Source organism: Leuciscus leuciscus, assembly GCF_965113295.1.
Source record: "Leuciscus leuciscus genome assembly, chromosome: 17".
Classification (NCBI taxonomy): domain Eukaryota; kingdom Metazoa; phylum Chordata; class Actinopteri; order Cypriniformes; family Leuciscidae; genus Leuciscus; species Leuciscus leuciscus.
This window is the reverse complement of record NC_138741.1, coordinates 15289749-15316172: the sequence shown is the minus strand read 5'-3', so window position 1 is coordinate 15316172 and position 26424 is coordinate 15289749. Positions and strand designations below refer to the sequence as shown.

At 36.7% G+C, this 26424-nt stretch overlaps 1 protein-coding gene and 1 long non-coding RNA gene across 3 annotated transcripts in view; both read left to right on the top strand.

The window, feature by feature from the left end:
• The window catches only part of luzp1 (leucine zipper protein 1), a 49568-nt gene that overhangs the window by 7239 nt on the left and 15905 nt on the right, over positions 1-26424 (top strand). Inside the window, exon 1 of one of the 2 annotated variants that reach the window (XM_082142509.1) lies at positions 16869-17629. The exons of the other annotated variant lie outside the window; for it this stretch is intronic. The gene's annotated coding sequence lies outside the window, so the exon portion shown is untranslated. Of the gene's footprint in view, positions 1-16868; positions 17630-26424 lie in introns of those variants that run through there. 2 annotated transcript variants of the gene reach the window in all.
• Positions 7040-11063, top strand: LOC309478604. Its single transcript, XR_014199055.1, has 2 exons — positions 7040-7509; positions 8645-11063. It is a non-coding gene; the product is annotated as an uncharacterized lncRNA (long non-coding RNA).

Sequence of the window (26424 nt, the reverse complement as noted above, 5' to 3'; positions counted from 1 at the left end):
TAACAACCAGCTGTTTATCTTGAAAATGGACATTTTTATAATGGAATAGTATACACAATCTTGAAAAAAATTATTTAACTCTTTCATTAATTCTCTGTGTTCCTGCGAACTGTGACATATAATGAGGTGTTTAGGAAGGATGACCAAATCTGGTGCACAGCTGAGTGTCTCTAGTTTTGTGCTGTCAGGGAGTGGGAAAGCTTGCTGACAGACATACAGCTTGAGGAAGAGGTGTTAAAGTGTGAACACAAGAAGATTACAGCAGCTCCTCCCACACACACACAAACACACACTGAACAGTCCAGCTGTCCCAGTTTGCCCTGAGGACTGATCTTCACACAGTACCAAAGGACTTAAATCGAGAGTGCTTCTTTCATGACTATGTTTACACCTGGTTTTATGTGGGAAAAGACATTTTGAAAAACTGTTTTTGTCTATACAAAGAAAGTCAATGGTTGTTTTGGACCCCACTGATTTTCAATGAATGAAAACACAGACATTTTACAAAATATGTACTTTGTGTTTTAACAGCATCTGATCACATGTGTGCTAAATTCAGGTGTAAACGTGGTCCAAAATGTTTTGTAATAGGTAGTCGAGAATGCATGTGATCACATTTACCATTGTTCAGTTAATTTTTGAAGGCAATATCCAGTCATTTTAAATTAGAATGCAAGTGATTAGGAATTTTGTGTGATTTCCCCACACAGATTTCACATTGTGTTCAAGTTGTACAAAAATTCGCTGTGTTGACCAAAAGAAAGCTGCTTGGTTTGAAAGTTTCTTTTGTGTGAGCTGTGCTTCACACATTACTACACTATTGACAATAGAGAGTAGACATTTTTTTGTCCGTGAAATTTCGTCAAAACTTTGCTAACATGACCGCACATTAATCTTTCTGTCCATTTGAGAGGTTGGTGTAAACAGAAATCGTATCACCCGAGATGGATCTTAATACATCTTAAAGTAAGCAGTGCCTGTAGATTTAAAAAAAAAAAAAGAAGATGTTTCAACATGTCTAGTTGATGTTGTGTCACAGATTTGAAGGTATTATTTGTGTGTCCCAGATGAACATTTGCCATCATTCTTTCTAGTGTCAGACAGAAAACTTTTTAAATGTTTTATTTTGAATACATTTTGTCTTAAATGTTCATTGGCATGATACAATTTTGCATATATTTTATTTACAGTCATGAAATTGCATTATTATTTTGTTAATTGGCCAGCTTTGTTATAGGCATTGGCAATTAAAAAAACCATGTCAGTTGACCACTATTTGGATGGAAGAGCTTACAACAGTTAAGTAACAAAGAGGTACACAGCAAGAGTTGATATCCTAAGTACTGCAGTGTGTCTGGGATTGCCAATGTGCTTGGATTTGCTCAGACCTGCTCCTCCTGTGATGTTTTACATCATAGAAAATATTTGTAAGAAGAGCTCATCAGATTCCCCAACTCTAAGCACTCAAATTCATCTGTAGCCTAAATTATGTTGAATGTCTTTTCTCCTCAAAAACGCCCCACCCTTTCTCTCTCTCTTACCTGCGCACAAACACGCCCGTGTTTACATTTGAGCATATAGTACAGAATACAGAAGTTTTAGTGTGTGTTAACCAGCAGGTGTGTATTTTACACCTGGAATTAGGAACTGTGTTGGTGATCCGATTACAAGTGGTCAGCTGAGACCGATCACTGTTCAACACCTGGTAGTAATGTGCATCTCAAATTAATCAATCAGCAATGATACCTCATTGACCTTTGACCTTGTTTTTTTCTCCGCCTCCCCCCTCCTCTCTCCTCTGTGACGCTGTTGAGGAGTGTGGGTGCGAGAGTGGGAGCGTGTTTGAAATATCTCTAAGGTCTCCTGAAATAGCTCAGCTGAACCAGAGTGATGCACACACAGCAGCCCACATGCTCTGTGATGGTGTAATGTTCCCTCAGTATCCGGGACGGCACACCGGACACAGCTGCAGCACTCTGCCGCTGCACAGAAGTGATTATATTTAAGTTCATTAGCTTCTGTGCATGTTTCTGTTGGGTGGAGATGGGGAATTCCATCAGGGATTTGACTAATGGATCTCAAGCACTGTCCTGATTTCCTTCTCTCCTGTCTTGTAAAGTCTAGTGTGATACAGAGGGCTAATAGTCCTCTACATAGTTTTTCCCACCTTTTATCACTTGATTTGTGTTGGCTATATAAAAGGAAGCAACATTGATGCATTTTAGTATGGTAATTAAGGTTCCTTAAAGATCTTGTGGTGAAAAAAGTTTTTAATGTTGTTTATGTAGGTCCTATGTCTATGTGGTGTTTTTAATATGCTTTAAGACAAACCATGTGCATATTCATAAGTCAACACCATTGCTGAGTATTTTTCCTTAAAACTGCAGTGATAAAAACAAGGTTTGAATTCGCTGGTGTTTCTTACGTCACAAACTATCAGGAAACGTGCGGGCGGGCTTTAGCATAACATTACTATGCTCTGAAGCAGGGAAGTCTCAAGACAAACCAGGTTATCTCTGTATATTTTTCTGTTGATATGAAAAATCATAAACATTTAGCAATATAGCAGGTGAATTATGTATATGATGTAGGCTATATTGCAATGTTATGATAAACTATATGCCTTTATTTCTTTCATGTTCAAAGCGTTTCTAAGATACTGATTTTTAGAAGGCAGCTGTCTGACTCTGAGATGGCGAACGGGAACATGGTTTGTGTAAAATTAGTAACACATTATTAGCTGTTTGATAATGTAGTCAAGCAAAAGGCTAATCATATTAATTACCGTTATGTGTCTAACGTTGTAGAGAGAGATACATAAAACTACACACATTACCATTCTGATACACCAACCTGAATACCATTCTGATACCCCGACTTGTATACAAGCCTGTATAATTCACTCGTCCATTTCTTCTGAATCAGTTTCTGGTTCAAAAATATATAGCTGAATTAAACCAGTATTTCCACTTGCCATTGTGCAGCGTTTACTACAGTTGACCGAGTGAATCTCTGTGCTGGTGTGAGTGAGTGAGTGGAGGCAAGGCTAATTTGCACATTCACGGATCCGCCGATACTAAATGAGGCAAAGGTGAAGAGTTACATTCAAGCTATTTTTAGGCATGAATAACTTTTTTCACAGGATAAAACATTTAAATATGTGATTGGTAATCAAAAATTTGTTTTAAGGGATAAAATTATTGACTATAGGGGGACTTTAAGAGCACGCTCTTAATGTCTTAGGATCTGTCTTGACATTTATTTTTTTATTTTTTTATTTAATGAATAAATAGGATAAGTTAATATTACAAACTGTTTCTGCATTTATTTTGGATTTATTGTCAGTACTGGGCTCGCAGTTCACATTGGTAGGGTACTTTGTACTGTGTGTGTGGATGACCGTGTTCGTCCACCACTACCGAAGACCTTTTTTGACCCAGAAATAACCCTGTTGGGTCTTACAAAAAGTCATATCCAGTGATCCCGGATTTCCTCTTCATTTACCATGAGGCTGTTGTTTTTTTAATTCTGTGCTGTACTGCCTATTTATACCCTCCACATGGAAACACAAGCAGAGACTTTTGGGTCCAACACTGACCTGATTTCCAGCAGAGAGGTTCAGGCATGGGCAGGGAAAGAGTCCGTGCCCTTCCTCCCTCTGCACAGTTTCTCACTGATGCATGAACTCTAGTTTTAGCTGACGTTTTAGCCACGTTGCTGACTACACACAGTACTATAAAGAAGCACAGAGTTAGTGTTATTGAATAAACAGTGAATGAACCCATCTGTCAAAGATCTGACAGACAGATGAAAGATTTCTTTGAGCCATTGCCTTCACGGTAATTGTTTACTGTAATCTGAGTGTAATGCAGCAAGAAGAATTTACATCAGATTTTCCTTTATCTTGAACATCTACCATAAACCTATATATGTTAATGCTCTATAGAGGACAGCAACACTCAAATATTGTGTACTTGGGCAGTCCCCGTCCTAAATGCCACCCTAAGCCCTTGCAGTCGCAAGGGCTTAGGGTGGTATTTAGGACTGCACTTTGATGTAATGCTAGTTAGTAGTCTAGGTTAGTAGTGCTCTTGGCCATTATGGTGTCCGTGAGTTCACATCAGGTTCTCCATTTGGGATTTTGTTTTAGCTGGTGTATGTAAGATGGAGTAATGTAATTAAACCAAGATCATGTCATGTGAATGCTGCTTTTTTTATCGGTGTTTATCGGTTTTATCGGCTTATCGCGATATTGCGATTATTTTGTATGCGCAGGTTGTCATTGATTTATGGCTCTGTATATGCTGCTCAATCTGAAAGTGCCCTCTGGTGTTCAGATGGAGCAGCATTTACTAACGATCAGCCGCACTGCACTGACAAGCTGCGCATAAAATAATCGCAGCCTTTGTCAAATCGTGTGCGATTAATTGTGCAGCCCTAAAACAGACCTAAGTGTTTTCCACCCTGCACACATCCTCACAACAGACACAAGCTTATTTTTGTAATCAACTACATGCAAAGCCTTAATCTGTTTAAAAATGAACGGGCCTAATACATTGCCCAGAGGGATGCCTCATATTATGCTAATAGAAACCGCATTTGATCGTCATTTTGAAGTACTATCTTTGCTTGGCATCACAGCAGTCAAAGAACTGTATCAGCTGCTTCCATTTCCTGGTCATGATTCAGCGTTATACTGTAAACCCATATATGCAGAACAACCCCTTTTGAGGAATAACTTAACCTTTGTCTTTACTCTCACTAAATGCAAGACGTCTCTTGTGTGGTTTATCCAGGGACAGTGGAACTGCACTATCTTTTATTAGAGGCAGGATGGCTGTGACCTGTGAACTCTGCAAATATGTAGAGAAAGTTAAACTGAGGCTGACGCACGTTTGGTCTGCTCTGGTTCGAGGCCTATTATCCCTTATCTCTGATAGAAAACATGTTTCTACTGTGACACTCGATTGTAAACATTTTCCTGAGTTCTGTAATGGTTCACATATGGTTGGGAATTTTTGCCGTTCGAAAGGGTAGTTCAAGCCTAAAGCCTGAATACTCTGCCCTGCATGTCTCTTCCTGTTAAAACGTCATGCCTGGTAAAACTTACACTGCTTCTGCTTTTACACCTGCAAGGCAATGTAAAAAAAAAAAAGTTTACAAAAGGACAGTTATTTTATTAGGACGACCCACTGAATTTTGTGGACCTTTTTATGTCAAAAAGCAGTATAAGATCTCAGAAAATTTTTTTAGTTTTTGATGGTGTAGATAAAGCTAAACAAATGTAGGACGTCTTCCTGAATGTTCTACTAAAAGCTCTTTTAATGCTTAACTAAATAGAAATTACCTCTAGGAATGGCACACATTGTGTGCAGATGTTCAGAATATTGTTTTCCCTATTTTGTAAATCATTTTTTAGAGAAATGTAACATATTCAGGACGTCTTCCAAGAATGTTCTACAAAAGCTCTTTTAAGGCATAACAAAATATAAATTACCTCTAGGAATCGGACACATTGTGGACAGATGTTCAGCATATTGTTTTCCGTATTTTGAAGAACATTTATTAGAGAAATGGACAAAATGTTAACATTAGGAATAATGTGTGACTGGATGGAACAAGACTTCCTTATTTCACAGTCAAAATAGATAATTTTTTCCATCTGGATTGGTTTATTTATGATTAATTGAGTACTAAGTTCCACTACGTCTCTTGGATGTTTGCTGTTGAAAAATAAACTGCCTAAAGAAGATTGTCAGACATAAAGTGGACAAGATGGAACCTAAAACATGGGAATTCAAAACATTTTAAAAGGTTCAAGAGCAGGGATCTTTAATCTTGTGTCATATTACTTTTGTGAGTCCGAATCCTCTGGACCGGCTCATATATTTATGTCTGAGGCCTCAAGGGGTTTTATCAGGTTGTCCAAGTCTGTAAAAGCCGTTCTCTCTCTTTTCTATAGTCATCAAAGCCAAGAGATGTCAGCTCAAACCAGGCAGTGCAATGATTTCTCTTCCCTTCTCTCGTTCTCTCTGTTCTTGAGGTATTTTTGGAACTTAATGAAAAGAGAAATCTGAACTGCTTGGCCTTAAAAGGGATGTTTCGGTCAGCTGAGTGGAAAGTTGTGTTATTAATTCGTTTGACGTCTCTCTCACACTGTGTTTTGTTAAAGGGGCTGGAGAACACAGGAATGCTCTGGGTTGGATGGTTAAGTTGGGCTGGACTTGATCTTTGGGGAGGGAGAGTGGAAAAGGGGCATAGTTAGCATTTTTTAGAAACCATTCCAGCTCCCTTCAAGGTCCACTTTTTGCACACTGGGACATGCTATGGATGAGGCTTGTGTAACATTTAGAATTCTGTTCTGTACTGAGGACTTGAAAAAGTAACTTAAAAGAACATTTACTAGAGAAAAACAGCATGAGTTTTGCCCATTAAACAAGTCTTTCTGTCTCAGCAGAAACTTTGGGTTTTAACAGCTCATCATGTGGATGCTGATCTCTTTCTTGTGTCTTTCCCTTGTATGATCCCATAGATTGTTCTAGAAATTGTACTCGCTTCATGAAGAAATGCTGTATTTTGACTGTATGGGTGACTGCGTTACAGTCCATTTCCATGCTTATTAAAGAATGGATGAAGAAATAATTGTTGTTGAGATTGGAGCGTATTGGTGGTTTTCCATGATTATTATCTATAATTGTGATGAATTATAGAATGTGAGCTGCAGAAAAGAGTCTTTGTTTGAGGTTGACTTTGTGTTGCCTTGTTACAGGTTTATTTGTGAGGGTCTGTTTTGTACTTTAATGACATTTAAGATAAAGAAAAGGAAAAATATTAAAAAAATCGTCACACAACATGACATTTATAATTTGAATTTATGACAAAAATCATAAGGTAAAAAAAAAAAAAAAATTGAAGAGATCTGAAGTGGTCCACTCTGACAATCATAAACTGTTTTGTTATTTTTTCCCTGCATGTTGGTTTGGCTGTCAAATATTTTTGTGTATATATATATATATATATAAATAAAAAAAAATCAAATATTGAAATGCAACAAAGCAGTTTTATTTTGATTCAGAAATTAAAAACATCATTAGAAGAGGAGTTTTCAAGACATGCATGTTTTAATGTTTTTGGAATAAATAATTACTATCATGTCACTGACCCACTAATTTAGTGTTGGTAGTTTAGTGAAGGTTTTGCTGTGTAGTTTAGATGCAGTGTTCTGCTAAACTCCATTGCTGCCTCCCAATTCGCATACTATCTGTCCTAAATAGTGTTAGAAATAATAGTGTGTCCCAAATCGTAGTACGTTGAAATGAGTATTCCAAATATACCCGGATGGTCATCTTTTTCCGGTTAGATCCGAAGTGCAGATCTGTGCACACTCTACCGGCTAATATTGCCGACAACCAATTGCGCGTTGGACGAGGATTCGATTAGAACTACAAGTACAAACACAAATGAAATGTGTTTAAAAAACACAAACATGGCGGATGTGAGAGTCCGACGGTTAATGCTGGGTACACACCAAAAGATAATAGGGCTGATTTTGGGCCGATTTCTCCCCTTCCGACAATCCTAGCTATGTCCCGATTATCTTGATGGTTTAACAGATTATTTTATCAGATTTTCCCTTGGTGTGAGGTGTGTTAAGAGTGTCCGAACCTGCTCGGAAGAACGTCGGAGCCGCTCCGATCGCGAATCGTAAATATTAAACATGTTTAATATTTACGATCAGAAATCCTGATGTGTGGGGGGAACTCCGAGGACAAACACGCGCACGCTCTGGAGATTATCACGTGAAACGAAACAATATCCAATCAGAAAGCGAGATGATGGAAGACACGGCCATTCTCTCTCACACACACACACACACACACACTTTCAGGAAGCTTAATGTTAAGATTTAGTATTCATAAGTGTAAATTTCGAGGAAACAAGCCTTTGTTTTTCATTTTAAGAGCAGAAATTTTACAATACCTAAACACAATATTGGGTTTGAAAAATAAGAAAGCTGCAAAGTGCGTTTCAATCTGTAAACATTTTCAAATTTTTGTTTAACTTTTAAGTTTGTCACTGTTTATGTATATGTCTTTTTATGTTTGTTTATCGGCTTTACTCTTTGTACCCCCCTGACTGTAATTGTATAATTCTTAAAATCAATTTTAAAAAAAAGATAAAAAAATAAAAAAAGCTGAGTGTTAAGGGTTCAGTGAGGTTCTATAGACTAGAGGGATTAAATAACTTTTTCTAAAGAGACAATAAATCCAATAAAGAAAAAATAAAGACAATAAAGAATGAATATATTTCTGTATAAAAGGTTATATATAATGGTAGGTACAATGTTTTTTTCACGTGAATTTTCTGTGAAAATCATTCCAAACACTATCGCCATTTCTTCCTGCATATCGTCCGTCATGCTTATTCTGAAGTCTCACGATATTTTGCGAGATTTCCTGTGTTCATAGTCGAGACTCCGGATGAAAATCTGTTTGTGTGTGGTGTGCTGTCTTTGTCACATCATGGCACACCACACACTATAGGAGCAAAACGCTTAAATCTAGGATTTTTTGTCGTCATGTTTGTGGTCTGTCACATTTTGAAAATCTTATAAGATGTAAAAAATCTTTTGGTGTGTACCCAGCATTAGTAGAAAGGTTTTTATCAGAGGTGTAAAGTCCAGGGGTCTGAAAGTAAAAGTCCTGCCATATGTTTATTCCACCCATGAACTCAGCCAGCTGATTTCACTAATTAGTTCTATCTCCTGGCTGAAAAACTGTGCTAATTAGCAAATCCAGGTGTTTGGAACAAAATACTGTGGATGACTTTTACTTTCTGAACCTGGACTTTACTCCTCTGGTTTAAATAAAGGGGTTTGAGTGATTTAATAGTCAGTATCTTAACTGACGAAAATATATTTATTCAAGTTATTCATGTTATCCACATTATATTCATCTGCAACAGCATTGTGGACTTCTGTAAAGATAGGTTTAGTCATTAACTTTTAAATGCATCATTATGCAAACACATGAGGAGAGTCTCCGCATGAAAGACCCATGACTAGCAGATCAATGTGTTACTACATTTCTCTTCGAAACGGTCGGAATTTATTTAATTCAATTGAATGTGGAGGATTTGAACTGTGACAAGATGATTGACAGGGCAGTTGAAGCGTTGACAGGATGCACGTAACTAAGTGACAGAGCTGTCAGTTAAAGACGTGATTACGACAAAGTAGTGTGTCTCAAAGCTTGCCTATACTATTCTGCTACACACTCAAAAGTATGTATTTTTCCTTCACAAAAACAGTACATACTTTTTATTGGGACGCAGCACATGTGTCACTGCAACAAGACTGTTCTTATCTCACTGAAAGAGGAGCACCTCTGCTGCTGCTGAATGAAACGATCACTGATGTCATTGTTACCCTTGGTGATGCCTGGGGACTTGCCTTTCCATTGGAATGGCTGGCGCGCATATTCTGACCATCCCACTTCTTGTCGATTAGTGACAAGGTAATTGGATTTAGAGCTGTCAGTCTGTCTGAGTAGGACTAAAGGCCTGAATAGATCCATTTTACGTCATTCTTCTTTTTTGATCTTTACTGACAGTTTTTAGATACTTTTTTAAAAAACATTTTCTTTTATTTATATCCCACACCCTATTTACCAAACAAGATATTGTTAATATTGTTAATGATGCATAATACAACATATACAGTGTAAAAATTTCTTTAAAAACATGATTTACTCTACTGTTCAAAAGTTTAGGGTCGGTAAGATTTTTGTATGTTTTTGAAAGAAGTCTCTTATTCTCACCAAGGCTGCATTTATTTGATAAAAAAAAACACACAAAAAAAACTGTACAATTGTGAAATATTATTACAATTCAAAATAACTGTTTTCTATTATAATATATTTTAAAATGAAATTTTAAGCTAATTTTCAGCAGCCATTACTCCAGTCTTCAGTGTCACATGATTCTTCAGAAATCATTCTAAAGCCCTATTCGTATGGGACTAATTTTCATGGAAGAATGCAAAATGTCTGTGATTGCCAATATTGTATTGTATTGTTTTTTTACTTACTTGAGCTACCATTTGCCCACCAATCTTTCGCATGCTTTCTTTTCATTTCAATATGGATGATATCCGACAAATTTTTTTTATTATAAAATAAATAATAAATGGGTCCAAAACATAGAAACTGCCAAGGCTGCCCATTTTAATAGGGTCAGGTAAGATAATTGTCTAGATTTCTCTACTCACTTATGTGGGTTTATTTTAAACAGCCAGCCATGTGAAGTTTATTTAAATGAGATCTAACACCCACATCTAGAAAACACACTGCCACCTCCTCTGTAATAAACAGATATTTTAGTCCCAACCGAATCGGTGGCCTACATGAAATCACAGACGTTCGGTGATTAGAATTGTAACTCAACTGTTGTTTAGAAAACTAGTCCCGTCTGAATAGGACTTTATATGCTGATTTGCGAAAAACTTTGTCTATATTTTGTCACTTTGTCAATTTATATGAATCGAGAGTTCAAAAGAACACTATATTTAAAATATAGTAATTGTAAGTAGGAATGATAAAGTTTTTACTGACACTTAATCAATTTAATGTGTAGTATTAATTTAGTAAAAAAAAAAAAAACTTTTGAACTGTAGTGCATTTCTTGTGTCATGTCTCAGCTTTACAAAGGTCTGTCTCTCTGCAGCAAAGAAAAATGGGGGACAAAACTAGATGGATAGATAAAAATCAAATGGGTAGAAAGAGGTTAAAGAGTGCCTGGATGTGTGTGAGAGAGGGAGAAAGAGGGGCGGTGCAGGCACCTGTATCAACATCCTGAAGCTGACTTTCATAAATCCAGTGCTATGGTTGGTGGGATTGATTGGGTGGGGGATATCAGTGCAGACACTGAATCAGGAAGCAGAATGTTAGCCGAACACATGGGGAAATTCAATTCCAGACGTTCTCCTTGCCTCTGAACAATAGGAACCACATTTCTGACCAAGAGACGGAATGAGAAAGTAAGAGTGAACATGAATGTAAAGAGGATGGGAGATTAAAAGGGAGAGAATCGGAGCTGAAAGTTGGCTGGCGTTTTACTCTGCGGTTGGATTCCAGCGCTGCTGTCAGTCCTTGTTATGTCATCATCCGTCATCAACTCTCAGTCCAAGAGCGGGACAATAACTCCACGTCTGTTTCTCACGTCCGACTTTCCATCTGTCAATGGTTGCTCTTTGATTAAAAACCTCATTAGACACACAATGTTCAGTCAATTTGTTTTGATTCGCCTGATTGAGTGTCAGCAGGGCTTTTGTGAAGTATTTCAGCATTTGTTAGCATGTACAGAGAAACATGTTCATGCTGATTTAAGAGCTTATTAACTTTTTGATTAATTGTAAGCAGAGCTGGAGGCAACCGTGATTGTGTTTGCCATTAATGTAAGAGTTTGTTGTGACTCTCACTGTCTCACACTCCATTTTTGCCAACCCAGAAAAGAAAAAAAAAGAAAAGGTCCTAGGCCAGAGAAATTGGTTTTGTTAGACATGCCCTTAGACATGCTCAAACCAGAAACAGTGGAAAAGTGGTATGGGAGGTGTGCTCTCACCATAGATGAGGAGAACCTTCATCAGTGTAATCCTTCTGAAGTCATGAAACCCTGTCAAATCTTCCCAGCAGAGTTGCCACCATTGAAGTCTATATCTGGGCTTAATTATGGATTTAAACATTTTATAATGTAAAATGAATGGAATGGTTCCGGAAGATTCGGAACATAAATCAGATAACGTGATAGTGTTATACGTAAAATTTTTATGTTTATGCAAGCAAAAGATGCAAATACTAAAACATTCTGAAAAGTCTTTTTTATTTCAAATGTTCTATGTTATTTTCAATTTTTCAATGTTTGAAATCATTGTTATGAAATACAGTACTGTGCAAAAGTCTTCGGCATGTTAGTATTTTCACCCCAAAGGCAGTACCTAGGACAAAAGCTGTTTTAAATGCAAAGGGTGATCACACCAAATATTGATTTGAATGAGTTGATAGAAGTTAATTGATAAATAAAATCTATTTATGACGTTATTTTTGAAAGCATCCTCACTTTACAGCACTTTTACACAAGTTCCTAAAACTTTTCACAGCACTGTAGCTTTGCAGGTACGTTTCTTCAAGCGTCTTGAAGATGTTGCCACAGTTCATTTGGATTTAGTCTGTCTCAGTTTTTTCAGTTTTTTTCATGTAATCACAGATGGACTCGATGATGATGAGATACCGGCTGTTTTCAGAGTCCTTGTGAATGTAAAAATCTCACTGGATTATTACAATTAATGGCAAAAGGAATGTTTGGAAATGTAAACTGATATACTACAGCAAAAGATACACTTTTTTTTTTTTTGTCTGTATGTGTGTGTGTAAATACTACAGTGCCTACGACATTTGCACAGTACTCACTGTATGTTTTAATTTGATAAACTATACATATTTTATTTTTATATTTTATTTTATTAATTTATTAAAAAAATGCAAAATAGTTCATTTTCACTATATGAAGCCATGTCGAAGTGATCTGATCTGACGTGTGCGCAGACTGGTGCATAGACATATACACACTAGATGTCGCCTTGTCTACGGCAGTTCATTGAACGAATGTCTTTAAGGCGACATCTAGTGTATATATCTATGCACCAGTCTGCGTACACGTCAGATCAGATCACTTCGACATGGCTGCGTATAAGTGGTAAAAACGATATAAATACTGTTCGTTTTCTCACACAAACCGCTCGTTTCGTGTCTTAGGCCATCAATGTGTACTTACGATGGGGAATTGTTTAATTTGGACGACGGGGAATTGTTTTAATTTGGACTCTGTGCATGTGTTTTGAGACCGTGACCATAGACCTGCATTATGACTGACAGACAAGAACGGTTTGACCTAAAAATATAAAAATTGAAACTACTGCGGAAAAAAAGACACCTACATCTTGGATGCCCTTGAGGTAAGCTAAAACATACCAAAAATTAATTTCAAAGTGAACTATCCCTTTAAGTTCACTTTGAGGGTCTTGGAGGTGTCTGATGCTTATGTGTGCTTTAAAGACTCACCTCTTGAATTCTCTCTCTCTCTCTCTCTCTCTCTCTCTCTCTCTCTCTCTCTCTCTCTCTCTCTCTCTCTCTCTCTCTCTCTACTCTCTCTCTCTCTCTCTCTCTCTCTCTCTCTCTCTCTCAGCATGCAATCTCATGGCCCTTCTGTGCGCTGGATTGTTTTTCTCTGTGATCAGTGAAAATATACATGTTCTCAGAGAGAGGAATGTACAGGCTAACATGTTGCAGGTCCTCTGTCTATTCTCTCTCTTTCTCTGGTTCTCTCTTAAAGTATAAAGCAGCATGGACTTAGCAGACCTTCCACTCTCTCTCCCTCTTTTCAGTCTGATAGATTTTGGTTTAGACCCTTGTGACCAGGCGTTTGTATTGTGAATAGTCTGAGGGGCTTTTGGCACCGCTGATTCTCCTAAAAGAGGGATGTTGTTGATTTTGGCTTGTGTTAAGTGAGGTTTGCTGTGACTCATAAACACATCTTCATGGTCTGACCATCTGGATGACAATGCATCTCATTTTCAACATTCCTCTTCCTCTGTTACGCACTCATTCTTTATCATTCTCCTTCTCTCCCCCATACACACTCATCATTTCCTTTTCCTTTTTAAGACTATATTCTCAATCCATTTAAAGTAGCTAGTTCATTAATTTCTTTCATGCCTGACGTCACTGTGGCTAAATCAAAGTCTGTCTTGTCTATCCGATTAAAAGTGTTCTATGTCCTCTTCCCTGTCATTAGTTGCTTCCTGATATTTATAACCGAAAAATGAATACCTGTGTTCAGTTGGTTGAATTCCGTACCGCATTATGTCATTTATAACTGTGGAAACCTGCCGTTAATCTTTCTGAATATCCGCTTGTATTGCGCAAAAGCGTATAATTATCTTGTGCGATACATATCTTTTAAAATTTCAATACATTACTGATGTCTTAATTAGAGAGGAGGCAATTGACCCGTCGCAGGAAGTTTGATTGACAGGCGATCTGACCAATCATAATCCGCCATCCGCCGAATCCGCTATTTTTGGCCGACAAAGCAGTCAGGAGAGTTAGTAGATTAACGTTGGAGGATTTGAACTTGAAAAACGGAGTGTACTGATGTCTTTCTGCGGTTAAAACCAAATTCCTTTTTATGTACATTCATGTTTATTTGATGCTAAAAATGAACCAGAAGGAAGTGATGATCGCTGCACAAGCAGCTTTAACTGAGGCTCTACAGCGATCTGTCAGACACATTACAGAGCCACAAAACATTTAAAAATGACCAAATTTGAAAGGTGTTACTTTGTTTCATATCAAAAGTAACCTGGTCTGTCCTGTCTGTCAGTGCGTTGTCGGTGTCCTCGCAATGTATTTTTCACTGTGTGAGAACATGGTGTGTGGCGTGAGAGAGCGGCGTGGCTTGTCGGACATAGCAACAGTAACACAATTAGCCTATGTGTTATTCAAAGAAGGAAAAATGGAAGCTTAAAATCAAAATTTATTGAAATGGAATTTTAAGGATTTTCTATTGCTTATTTAAGAGAGAGAGTTCAACCAAAAATGAGAATAATGTCATTATTTAATCTGCCTGTTCCAAACATGTATGACATATCTTTTATGGTAAACACGAATGGAGATTTTTTTCTTTTCTTTTTTCTAGATTATTATGACCATTCTTTTCCAAATAATGGTTGTGAATGAGGAGTAAGGAGGTCTTCTGAAGTCATACAATAGCTTTGGATGATGAACAGACCGAAATGTAAATTTTTAGTCGGATAAACTTCCCTTCCAGTGAGCTGAACTTTAAAACTCAATCAGTCTGATTCTTAAGTCATTGAGAATTGGTTTTGAATGGTTTATGATTCTGAATAACTTTATCAACTGATTCATTGAAAATATCTGACTCAAAAGAACGATTTATTCACCATTCGGGCATTGCCACTTCTCTCAAGAAATTAAATGAAACCGCCAAAGAGAGTTAGGGCAAATGGCAAGATTTTCAATAAATAGTTTCTTAATAAAGTCTGTTAATAGTCTTAATAAAGACTTCATGTTTTGTCTCAAGATGCACACAAGTAATGTGCTTTTCTAAGGCACTTTTAAAAAAAGCTACTTAAATGTCCTAATTGAACTAAGGCCTAATCCTGGCTTAATCTAAATCCTGTCTATGAAACCAGGCCTAAGATTTTTTTTTTTTTGCACGATTCTTACACAATTTTTGTCGTATTTTGTACAGACATACTCGCTCTTTCTCATCATGTCAAACACTAATCATATGACAAATAGAGCAGTCATCAGTCTTCCATAAACTGTGCAATCAGTCAGTTAACGATTATTATTTCAGTTTCTACCCGCGGCCCCAAAAGCTGTCAGTCTGTCAGCCGTGCTGCCTGGAACTATGTCAACATGACTCTGACCTGACTCATTCCCACCCATAATAGGATATAGACACGACCTCCTGCTGCAGCATCAGTGCCTTTTGCAGAACAAAGTCTTTGTCCTACAAAGCACACACACATCGACAAACAGAATCAGGAATTCTTTAGCAGAGTGAGGCGGCCCAATTCCTGATGGATATCAGAATTCCCAGACAGTTTCCAAATGTCCAGTAACGTCACAGGATGATGAGGCAATTGTCTTCCCAAGAATTCCGCGTTCACTTGTGTGTGGGAAGTGTTACCAGTTGTGGTATTGCGAAACTTTTTTTTGTGTGTGTGCTTGTTTTTACTGTATTCTGCATATTCCTGTTCCTGAATAGAAGCTGTAGTAATGTATATGTGTGTGTTTTTCAGTGTGTAAGTGTGTGTCCACCCAATTATTGAGGGTAGTTTGGAGAGGGCTGCACAAACATACCACACATTCAAGCGATTCTTTTTTTCTTCTCGTTTGCTTTCCGTCTGTTTTTTACCCCAAAGTCAAGACCGAAAATGGTGCCAAAGGTCAAGCATATTAAATGCCCACCCACTTTGATATATTCATCCCTTTTTTTCTTTTGTTGTTCTTGCTCTGGAGAATGCAGTGTAAATGATGCTGTTTTATCATTTTGGGCTTCTGGTATTGTGTTTGTAGGTCATGCCAACCAGATGGATTTAGAGGGAAAAGGCTCTTTTTTTTCGGGCCTTATAAGGACATGATGCAGGCAAATCTCACATTTAGCCTAACATTTGCACTTGGCATCTCTCTTTCTCGCTCGTTTGATCCATTCCCCCTCTGCAGCCAGGCGCTTTACGTGGATTATATAAGCCTGACACTAGTGCAAAAACTATTTCCAAATTTATTTGGATAAAAAATAAATAATTAAAACATGTGGCAAGTTCTTAGAGATGGTTCTTGGTATTCAGGTTCGTTTCATATGCTTTTGAAAAACATCTCTCCCTACCCCTTAAATACATGTTCACATCTTATTTGTTAGGCAATATTTTAAAAAGTGTCATGAATTTTTTGTGTGTATATAAAAATGGGGGGAAGGGGGGGTGGAGGGGGGGGGGGGTGGTCTCAGCACATAAATCTTGCTTTACCATAAAAAGCTCAAATTATCTGATATTTATGAGACTTATTGATGTCAGTTAGTTATTCAAATTACTTTGATTTGGTGGACAAAGGTTTTTCAAATGTTAATATTTTAAACAAAAACCTCTTCACTGGTTATTTTTTTCGAAGAAATAATATGTATAAAAATTCTATAAAAAAAATATTTAAAAAAATTGAAAGTACTTAAGCATTTTTTCGCCCAGAATTTCTTCTTTTTTTTTTTTTTTTTTTTATGAGGCTTTTTTTTTCTTCATTATGATATCAGGACAGTTGTATTACCCCAACGTTTTTTACTTTATGCCCCATTCGCCAAAAATGAGTGTCATGTCATTGACCCAAGCTTTTGTTTTGTTTTTCTTCACCTTCATCGGTCTTCTGTAATTGCTCATCCAGTTGTGAAAGCGGCCTGTCATTTGAAATCACATTCAGGTTCATTCCTTGGGAGGTGGCTGGGAGTGTTTTGCATGCTGCACAGAGTGTGTGTGCAATAACACATAGAGAACATGTTCTTCAGGTCGGACTCAGGCGTTTTATTTAACATTCCTGCCTGTCATAAAATACGAACATAAATACAAAGCATTCAGCTGCCAGTCTACTGTGCCAGTAGACAACAAAAAAATGGATTCCAAAGATGTTACAAGGTTTTTCTTTTCTTCTCTTTAATCACACATTAACTCACTCATCCCTCCCCCCTCAATTCTCTTGCACTCTTTCTTTCCCTCTCTTTCGGTCTCTCTCACGCACACACACACACTGTCTTTCGTGCCATCTTTTGAACCTTGTACTTCTTTGGGCGTCCCGAATTCCACGTGTTTAATTCGGGCATTCCTTCCCTTTGCTCGCAGACAAAACAACAACAACAAAGAGCGAAAAATCTCTGGACCGTGAGCTCCCCCCTTCTAATCACTCTCAGGAAATGGGCTCCTGTACAGCATGAGAGAAAGAGGGCAAAATAAGCTTTGGATATATCGTGTGGTGTTTCTGAGGACATGGTTGTTTGTGCTCTGGTAGGTTTTGTGAGCTTTAACTTTGCTTTAAAGTTTCTGTTAATGTGTCTTAGTGTAGTTAGTTTGTGTAGATTTCAAAACTGGATTCAGAATGTGATTAGTAGTGGTTGTTCTTGATAGGTTGGTTTTTGTTCCTTCCAATCAGCTCTCTTGTTGTTGGCGCACTAAGCTGTGTTTGCTCATATCTGCACGTCCATAATCTGACTTTAGGCTTCTAGTTCCTATCCAGATGGACACATTGGTCAACAGTTATGATACTCTTTGGCTAAATGATTTTTGCAATGCTCCCTGTAATACTCTATTCTGATTGGTCAGTTATAGCATTCTTTGTTAAATATTGTTGTATAGTGATGATGAGCAGGAATACCATTGAGTCAAATTATGTCACTCAAAGTCACTCAGACAAGACGTCAAAAGGTCTTTAAATAATGAGAAATTAAGTTATGTACTGTACTTGATCTTTACTTGATGATGATGGTGTAGTTGTCTCGTGCTTGCTTATAGGTCTATAATACTATTAGGATCTGTATTCCTGCTAAGAGTGAGAGAGATATGGAAACTAAGTTAAAATATTATGTATCAAGAGGGAGAAAGAACTACAACAAAGCAGCACTGAGTGTCTGTGGTCTGAGTGTGTATATGTGTGTATTCCTCTGGCAGACCTCTGTTTACTTTGGCCAGCATCTTACAAAGAGTTTACTCATCTATGAGGGAGAGCAAAACTACCAAACATGCACATACATGGCTATCTAAATGAGAACTTACCATATATTTTGTCATTTATAAAAAGCTAATGATAAATGCATTATAAAATATAATACAATATATTACAAAAATATAATATTTCTTAATTATATATTGAATATAGATACACACACTACCAGTCAACAATGTAGGGTCTGTTATAGCCTATATTTTGTTTTTATTTAGCAAAAACTTGAAGTGGCTGGAATCATAAGTGGCCGAAAAAACCCATCTATAATGTGATGTCTATATCATATAAATGCTATTATTTATTTTTTACTTTCTATTCATCAAAGAATCCTGAAAAAACTGTATCACAGTTAAAAATCTTAAGCAGCACAACTGTTTTTAACATTGATAAGTTTAAGAAATGTTTCTTATTTACAGCATATTAGAATGATTTCTGAAGGATCATGTGATCCTGAACACTGGAGTAATGATGCTGAAAATTCATTTTTGCCATCACAGGACTAAAATAGATTTAAAAAAAAAAAAAATTTATTGTAATAATATTTCACAATATTTCATTTTATATATATATAAAACTTTTTTTTATTTTTATCAAATAAATACTGCCCTTCATGAACATAAGAGACATCTCTCAAAAACATTACAGACTCCATATTTCAGAATAAGGTTGTGAAATTTATTTTGTTGCATTTTCAAACTTCTGGAGACAAAGTTGTCCCCAGTGTATTGCGAAGTAAATTCACACTCATGAACTGATGTCTTCTTGTTTTACATACTGAATGTATTACTTGTCTTGTAATTAAAGTTATGGGCATTAAAGTCAGAGTGAATGTGTGTTCCACAGCAGGTTGTGATGGCTGACGATAGCAAAGTGATTCACTGATTTTTGCATCTGAAATTGAAATGTGTGTTCATAAGAATAAAAGAGAGTGAGACACGCCACAGCTTGAAGTGAAAGTGAAAGTGAAAGTGACACGTAGCGGCCAAGTATGGTAACCCATATTTGGAATTTGACCTCTGCATTTAACCCATCCAAGTTAATGCACACACATTAGGAGCAGAGTAGTGAGTAGTTAACACACACAGACACTGCAAACGTGGATACACACACCCAGAGCAGCGGGCAGCCTTTGTGTGGCGCCCGGGGAGCGATTAGGGGTTAGGTGCCTTGCTCAAGGGCACCTCAGTCATTTCCCACCGGCTCTGGAATCGAACCAGCAACCTTTGGGTTACCAGTTCAACTCCCTAACCACTAGGCCATGACTGCCCCTGAATAGTGAACTGAATAGGGAAGGAACAGTGGCGCCGGGTTTAAAGGAAGTCACTCACAAAGGGTTCAGATGGACTCTGAGACCGTATACACACTAACAAACCATTTCCTCCTCAAAACTCTCACACATTGTGAATATCTTAACTGATTTTACACTAGCAATGAACTTTTGGTTATCTGGATGTCAAAGAATGAGAATGACATACATTCCAGGAACGCATCCTTTCAGAGTGTGTCAGTAAAGAGGAATCAGCTGTAAACACATATAACAAACAAGATAATAAAGAAACGCATCACCATCATCAGCAGTCTCTAGAAATCTCTCTGTGGACAATAACCTTTGATCTTTGACTCAGAAATACTGAACTGTCTCAGGATTGTTTTGTTTTGCATTGTTGGCATAGCATGTTCTTGTACCTTATTCAAAATTATCTCGTACTTTCCATGTGCTTGCATGCGTGGCATTAAACTATTATGCCATATTTTGTGGCACTTTTGTTGCTAGGTTTTCTTTGGTCTGTACTCTGTACTTTGTCCAGGTGGTTTTCCATGATATTTGAGGCAGTGTAAACTGTCAGAAGGTATTTTAGTCAAATGTTAGTGGATCTCGTGGATTATACCTTACAACGCAGATGAGATCTAGGTCTTTTATAACTGTAATAGTTGGGTAGTTCTTCTTTAGTATTTCCTGCTGTGCTGTAATCCCAAAAGCAGCAAAAGCAGGTCACCTAAACTGAGCAGATGCTTGATTTCTGTGTCATCCAGATTGAGACTGTGAAGTGGTCATGAATTCATGTTGAATATAGACAACTGTTTCAAAGTTTGAGGATTGTTTTTTAAGATTTTGAAAGTTTTATGCTTGCTAAGGCTTAATTTATTTAAAAACAGTAACATTGTGAAATATTATTACAATCGAAATTAGATGTTTTCTATTTTTAATATATTTTAAAATATGATTTATTTCAGAGATGGCAATACTGAATTTTCAGCAGCCATTACTCCAGTCTTTAGTGTCACATGATGATCCTTCAGAAATCATTCTAATGTGCTGATTTGCTGCTCAATTATTATCAATATTGAAAACGGCTCCGTGCTAAAATATATTTGTGGGGAAAAAAGTGTGTTCAAAAGATCAGCATGTGAAATATAATTTGTTTGTAACACTTTACGGTCACATTTGCTCAATTTTGTGAGTATTTGCTAAATAAAAGTATAAATTTTTTTAATAAAAAAAAAAAAAAAAAATTTAATCTTAGATCAACTTTTGAACTGCACTGTACGGTCTCTTAAAATTAGTTCGATTTGTTTGTGACTTTAACGATAATATCAGCTGGGAGAATTCCTGTCCTTAACAGTCCCGCTTCATCACAGCCTCACCTTTAAATCTTACGTCATTGTTACACTTGTTTGCTAAGCACAAAGAAATCCTCACATTTCTATTTCATTGAATGATTTGATCATCACTGTACCGTCACTTTCAGTCATTCAAGTAGTTTGGAAAAACAGAAAGTGGAGCGCGTGTGAAAAAGGCATTATAATAGTGTCATATTACAGTTGTTCAGTTTCCAGGTGAGTGATTTATGACAGTGATTCTCCACAGGTTTTGCTTCATAACCTAGATTTTATATTTGAGATTTATTGGCGTTTATTGTACAACAGTGAACAAAAATGCCCTTACAATCAATCATTGATATTCCTTTTTAATTATTTGTTTGAAAATAACTTGTATTCATACATTATTTATATATATATATATATATATATATATATAAAATGAATGAATGAATGAATGAGAGAGAGAGAGAGAGAGAGAGATATTTTAATTCCAGAAGTTTTTTTTATATATATGAATGAGTTTTTAAACAAATAATTAATAAGGAATATCATTGATTGATTGTAAGGGCATTTTTGTTCACTGTTGTACAATAAACGCCAATAAATATAAAATATAAAATCTTATGAAGCAAAACCTGTCGAGAATCACTGTCATAAATCACTCACCTGGAAATTGAACAACTGTAATATGACACTATTATAATGCCTTTTTCACACGCGCTTTATACCACTTTCTGTTTTTCCAAACTACTTGAATGAGTGAAAAAATGTGACGGTACAGTGATGATCAAATCATTCAATGAAATTGCAATGTGAGGATTTCTTTGATTTCTTTCTTAGCAAACAAGTGTAACAATGACATAAGATTTAAAGAAAGAAAGAGATTTTTTTTTTTTTTTTTTTTGAAATTTTGTTCATGTTTGATTGGAAACACAACCTTAACCTAATCTTAACTATGCACAAATATATAGTTAGTTGCGTTTAATTATTAGCATTTTTCCTCACTGTCCATAGTCCTATCAGAACAGGCCGGGTCAGGCCCATTTTTAGGTCATGACCTATCAGTTGAGAACCAATAGTTAATGATATAACAGACATTGTTTCATTCAGTTCCTTGCCTTTCCTGTTTGCACTGCCAAAACTAATAATGAGAAACAATTAATCTCTCTCTGATGTTATAATGTTATTCAAACAGACAGACCTTCTCTTACAGCTGTTATATGGCACCGAAACGTGTTATACAGACTCACACAGAGTTTTGTAGCCCTTTGGATGATTGTAAATGGCAATTATGCCGTTTTCAGTAATGTGTCTGCTGTGTTCAATATGCTGACCCTGAGGACAAATGCTTTGCAGTTTAGCTTCGCATCTTTAAATATACTGACACAGCATGCAGCACTTCAGATACCCAGTGAAATTTTGTATCCCTGCTTTATAGGGACCTAAACTGGTATTCTCAGAAATGCACACATAATCAAAACACAATTGCAAACATACACACAGCGAGCGAGCGAGTCTGGACCTCTCTCGAAATCTCCACAGAAACTCAAATAACAGCATGAATTCTGTTCAAGTACCTGCGTTTATAACAAACATGTGTGGCGGATCTCTCTCTTGCTCTCTCCATTCTTTCCTGTTTGTTAAGTGTGTATATTGGGCTGAAAACATTTCTGGAGTTGTGCTTTGTTTGTGTCTGCTGGGGTCAGTGACCTGCGTGATGGATTTGTCTCTTTACTAAATCAAAATTGACGTGTAAATGTTTGCTTGCTGTAACTCAAGAGGTATAAACCTCAAAATACCAAGGTAAATAACTACGATTTTTTGAGAGTTTGTTGTTAACGTATTTGTTGCGGTTGTCTAGGAGATGAAGGAGAGTGTGTCTGTGATGATGTTCCTGCAGATGCAGGGAATCTTGCTGAGAGAAGAGTTGGGAAAGATACAAGAAAGGTGAAAAAAGATTATTAAAGAGGAGTAGCGTGACTATTTAACATACTATTCCTGTGCACCATTTATTATGGAGTAATGTCAAAAAGATTTTTGAACCAGTTTGGAATTACACTTTCATGCACATGCGGTCACAGCTGTGATGTTGCTAAACCATGAGCTGCTTTGTTTTGCCAATAATTTAGCTAATAGTTCTATTTGAATTTCATTTGTCTCAAGCCTGGTTTCCATTACAGATTTGCGCAAAACTTTTGCAATATTTTCTAAATGGTGATAAAAAACTATTGGGAAATAGCAAATGCAAACTTCCATTTACCGATGTTATGCAGTTAAAATGTAATTTCCGCGATAATTCATTCCAAAAATCATGGCAACGAATGTTGGTAGGTTTATGTATATCGCAGCCACCGCACTAGTCATTCCGTGCTATCTAAGCATTAATGGCTAGGTATCTATCTGGGTGTTTCTCCCTCCTTTCTGCTTCTAGGTATTTGTTTCTAGGTGTTTAGAATCCAGTATTCCCGTAATTCTTTTGTCCTTTAACGCCGTCTGTCTCGTCTTCTGTCCAAACATACCGCTCCATCTTTAAAGAATGATCAACTTTTACGTCGACAGGTGACCTGTAAATGCCATTGCAGTTTTGAAGTGTAATGGAAATGCAGCTTCATTTAGACTTGAATTTCCTCATTACAGTTGCTCATAGTAGTAAAAAGCTTTTTTTTTTTTTTTGCATTAGCAGAATTTATGCAAAATAAAGACATGTTGTGTTGTACTACACTACAGGGACCCCCAAAGTATTTATTTGGACACTATTGTACATTACATTACCAATGTATGTCTTTTTATAACAAAATGTAAAAACCAAGTGTTCTTTAAAAGAAAGAAAGAAAGAAAGAAAGAAAGAAAGAAAGAAAGAAAGAAAGAAAGACAGCACAGCAACATTTTTCAAGCAAAACTTTTAGTAGCCCTTTGGATCTGAAATGATAAAACAACAGATATATTGTTTAAGATAAAAGATTTTGAACTTTTTGGTTGTCATATTTCAGTAAAACCTTTTAATAATGTTAAGTCAATATGATGAACCACACTTGTGGTTATTCTGACATTCAGAGAAAAATGTCTCAAGTTAGTTCTGAGAAAAGCTCTAGCATCACTTGTTTGGAGATGCCACTTCGTTTAATATGTTGTCTAAAGCAATAACATTAAGATATTTTTCAAGTGTGTCTTAAATGTCCAAATACTTTTTGAGCTGACTGTATATTTATATTCACTAAGTTTATATTTTAAATGGTTTGTTTGCTTATATTGATTTGTTTTTTCCTTTTGCCTGAGGGTGCTTAAAGGAGTCCTGTTTTCTTTTTTTAATCTTTAACTCTTGTGAAAGTCAAAACAAATCTGTATTCAGCATGTCTTTATTTTAAACACTAGGCTGTTCTTTTCTCACCAGAGTCTTTTTGTAGAACTGCTGTCTGCTCTGCCGTTCAGACGTACAGCCCCACTAAAACATCAGACTTCCTGTCCTTACTTTGCCATTTTTCCAAACGCGGTGAAGAGAGCGAGAAGAAAATGACATGACTGCACAGGAAACAACAAACTGAACATTATAGGCTGGTTTTTGCTTTCATGGAAAAATGTAAAAAATTGCTGCTTCAAGCTTCAGGTTGCCACTATTTTGTGGCTTGTCAGTTTTTGCCAGAACTGCACGAGTTCAGAGAAGGCCAAACACACACTCTCATCATCTCTCTCTCTCCCTCGCTCTCACTTTTTATTTCAGTGTGCTTTCTTGGCATCACTTTTAACCATACAATATTGACAAATCATTCAGTCAGTACAGGATCTGGTACAAATGAATGTTCACACATAACACTGATGTGCAGCAACAAAGCAACCGGGAGTCATTCATATTTCTTGTGAATTTAGTCATTTCAGGTGTCTGGTGTTAAAAGTTTAATTAGATGAGCAATGATGTTATGCAATGACTGGCATAAAAAGGAAAGACATTGGACCACACGTGATCCGTCTCCTTTCAGATACTTGGCATAATGGAAAGATTCACTAGGCCTATATGTAAATAATTTTGCAATTCTATGTATTTTGTTTCTGCACATCTACAGAAACAGACTGCTGCAATTTCTACATACAATTAATTGTTCATTTTGATTTTATTCCTTGTCGAAATATATATTTTTTTTTACAATGATTATTTATTATTTTTCTCTTGTATTTGTCTCAGTTAGGAAAGTGTGACTTTAAACCTCACCTTGCAGTGATCAAATAGTTTTTCATCTGGAAGCCATGTTCGTAAAACGTGAACTCCCTCTGTCTCTCGGGTGGTTGTGATTGCCATATTTTCTGGGGTTGAGGGATTATTAAGGGATGTTTATAAAGAATAAAGAGCTTCAGGCTGGCCAACCAAACTGATGTCAAGTGCAGGGGAAAGTCTTTTTCCCCCTTTCCTCCGGGGGAAGAGAATGTTCGTGAGGCCGACGGATTGCTTAGCGTGGCTTGGACTAATGATATGGTGCATGATTGCATGTGTGGTGCTCTTAAGAAAGAGAGTGTGTGTGAGAGACTAGAAGCTAAGAAGCAAGGGGAAAAAAGTAGTTTCTTTGCTTTCAGGTACTTTACCATGCCATCAGTTTCTGTTATGTTTTTCTTTACGGATCTGTTTAATTTCTTTCTCATCACTATAGTTGTCACTAAGAGGTTTACTTTCCTTTGTTCAGATGAAATTGTACTTGTCTTGCTAAATGCCTTCTCATGTATTCTAGCTTGAGCCCCTAAAGACAATGATGAGACAACATTTTGTGTTCCTAGTTTGACCCTCACTCTCTGGTGCAAGGCAAACTTGAAACCAGAATTCACAGCATAGAAAAAATTGAGCCCAGTTATTGATCCTCTATAAAGCTATTTCCATATGATTTTCTTCATGATTGTCTGATTTGGTTAAATTTGGTTTGTTTGGTTGCAAGGGCTAGTGAGTGTCTTATTACCCACCTTTAGATTTCCAAATGTGAAAGGACCTTGTCATTTTCTTGACACATGTTTTTAAATTCTTCTACAAATGTTTGCTTGTCCCCACACTAAATTTCACCCTCTCATTATTATTTTTTTTACAAAAGATTCTGTAGTTTTGAAAAATGTTCTGTATTTTCAAAATGTGCATCTTGTCTTTTAGATCCTTAGCTTCTAGGGTTTCTGTGATAACTGCCTCTCAGTCACACTTTCATTCTCCCCCTATACTGATCTCAGTGTCATTAATTACATAGTTAGAAATGGGGTCATAAGCCAAAGGCTAAGTCAAAAACTTAACCCATACTATGGATGCATATTAGTTAACCATCACTTCAGTGTGTGACTCCCTGTTTAGACAGCTTTGATTGATTAATAATGAGAACGATTTTCAAGCATAACCAAACTTTTTTAAGTGATACAAACATGCAGGTTACAGTTGCATATCTACAAATGTGTTTTTAGGTCATGTGGAAAAATATATAATATGCTTCTGTATAACATGCTTAAGAGACATACA